The sequence below is a fragment of the Gossypium hirsutum genome, chromosome A02 (assembly GCF_007990345.1).
Source record: "Gossypium hirsutum isolate 1008001.06 chromosome A02, Gossypium_hirsutum_v2.1, whole genome shotgun sequence".
In the NCBI taxonomy this organism is placed as follows: domain Eukaryota; kingdom Viridiplantae; phylum Streptophyta; class Magnoliopsida; order Malvales; family Malvaceae; genus Gossypium; species Gossypium hirsutum.
In genome coordinates, this window is record NC_053425.1 from 32,249,300 (window position 1) to 32,251,954 (window position 2,655).

Consider the following 2,655-nt stretch of genomic DNA (forward strand, 5'->3'; position numbering starts at 1 on the left):
TAAATTATCTATATTGCTGGTTAAGTCTGAGAGCTTTATGTTGATTGCAAAACCATCCGAATGGAGGATCAAGTCAACCCAAAATTCAGCTACATGTGGATGTTCATAAATCAAATCTTGGTTTATTTACACAAGGTCCTTGAAGAGTTGAAGAAATCAGAGATTTACCCAGAGATTTGCAATTGACTGAGTCCTGATCCTGATGATGTTGTGGCACTTAAATCAAGTAAAAAACAGCCACATTTCCACAAATCATGGTCGGCCACCCTTGGATGAATTTGCAAAAGATGGTCACTCCTATTTTTAGCAAACTAGCTCCCTTGCCTCACTTATAAATAAGAACCCATTTCTTACTTTTCTAATCATCCCTCATCCCTCAATCATCCCTCACTCATTCATCATTCTCTCCTCTCTCAACTCTCTTATTCCTCACGCCTATCATCATCTTTGCATAAAGATTTTTAGCAAATTAGCCTCTTAAAAAGCCCTTGGTCGGCCACCTCGGAGAGCCATCAGCAAAAGAGTGAAGCAAAGGAACGAAGGAGCCCTCGTCAGTCAGAGTCTTGGGTGACAACTACTTTTATTTGGGTTTAATCTCTATTTTCTTTAACTTAATTCAAGAACGTTTGCTATGTGTTTACTGTTCTTGTTTACAACAATGATAGCTTAATTTTATTTAAGCTAGGATGATTATTCTGATTGAATAATATTTATTTGATTCATGCTTATAATGTTTGTGCCTCAATCGATCATGTTTGCAATTAAAATCAAGTCTGCATTTCGTTCAAACATGATTGAAATGCACCGGAATTAACTGAGCTATTCTAACCAGACAACGACTAATGGACACATAATTAAAATGTGCATGCTCAATTCAGATCCTAACCTGATTAAATTGCAGGTTACATAACAACCCTAACCAGGCTCTGTTATCTGCATAGTTTTTAGATTTGTGTGATTAAACTGTTTCAAATCTAACATGTCCCTATTACCTAGAACATATACTAAGAAACCTTTAGAAAATAAGGATCAGTAAAATGAGTATTTATTAAGTGAATGATTCCGAAAGGATCTAGTGTGGTTTCCAAACTCATGAAATATCGAGTTGCCATGGAATGTTTTTCAAAATATTGTAAGCATGTTAATAATAATTTGAGTTTAACTAAAGTAATTGTCCTAGCTTATTTATGTTATAATTGTTGTTTATTGTGTTAATTCTACTAAAACCTATTTCATTCATATGGTTGCATGTTAGGAATAATCACATCAGGGATCATTGCATTTAGTTTAATATATTTTAATCGTCACTTCTCAATTATATTGTTTTTACTTATCAATTTGTTAATATAATTTTACAAATTAATTGACTTAGCACAAATACAATCCCTATGGAGACGATAACTCGATACTTAGTTATTACTTGATAACGACTGTGTACACTTGCACAAACCCGAGCGTTACAAGTTTTTGGCGCCGTTGCTGGAAATTGTCAACTGTTGCCATAGTCATTTTTTGTGACTTCTAACATTACTAACTTAAATTTTTTTAATTTTGTGATTTTCTTTTCAGGTGGTTATGAGCATAGATCGAATTATCGATTTACTCCCAGCAGACCCTGAATTTGAGCAAACTTTCAGACAAAGAAGACATGAACGAATAGCTCAAAGACAGAACGAGATAGACTTTGGAAATCAGAATCAAGACCAAGGTAGTGAAGCTGAACATGAACGAAATCCCATCCTCATTGCTGATGATAGGGATCGATGCATCAGACAATATGCTGTGCCACTTTTCAATGAGTTAAATCCAGGAATTAGAAGGCTAGATATTGAGGCAACCCAATTCGAATTGAAACCAGTGATGTTTCAAATGCTACAAACGGTGGGCCAATTTAGTGGTATGCCCACGGAAGATCCACATCTCCACCTTCAATTTTTTATGGAGGTGAGTGATTCATTCAAGATAGTCAGTGTGACTGAAGACACACTGAGGTTAAAGTTGTTTTCGTACTCATTGCGAGATCGAGCACGAGCATGGCTCAATTCATTGCCACCAAGTCCTATATCTACATGGTAAGAATTAGCAGAGAAATTTTTGGTTAAGTATTTCCCGCCTAGCAAGAACACTAAGTTGAGGAACGAGATCACAACTTTCTAACAATTGGATGGCGAGTCTTTGTATGAGGCTTGGGAGCGATTCAAGGAGTTACTTCATAAGTGCCCTGATCATGGGATTCCTCATTGTATCCAATTAGAGACATTCTATAATGGTCTCAATGCACATACAAGATTGATGGTAGATGCTTCTAAGAATGGTGAAATTTTGTCTAAGTATATAATGAGGCTTATGAGATCATCAAGAGGATCGTGAGTAATAACTATCAATGGCCAACAAATCGAACAACTTCAGGAAGACGAGTAGTTGGAGTTCATAAAGTTGATGCTCTTACTTCGTTATCGGCTCATGTATCGTCTATTTCTTCTATGTTAAAGTAGTTTACCGCTAATAGTGCTAATAATTTTGTAGCTCAGCCACCAAGTCCATTTGAAGTAGTTTCCTGTGTGTATTATGGGAAAGGTCATTCTTTCGAGAATTGCCCATTGAATCCCGAGTCAGTGTACTATGTAGGGAACCAACATCAAAATAGGAGTGGAC

At 36.2% G+C, this 2,655-nt stretch overlaps 1 non-coding gene across 1 annotated transcript; it reads right to left on the bottom strand.

The window, feature by feature from the left end:
- Nucleotides 1–2,127: 2,127 nt before the first annotated feature.
- Nucleotides 2,128–2,234, bottom strand: LOC121216776 (small nucleolar RNA R71). The gene has a single exon (XR_005912982.1). It is a non-coding gene; the product is annotated as a small nucleolar RNA R71 (small nucleolar RNA).
- Nucleotides 2,235–2,655: the final 421 nt, after the last annotated feature.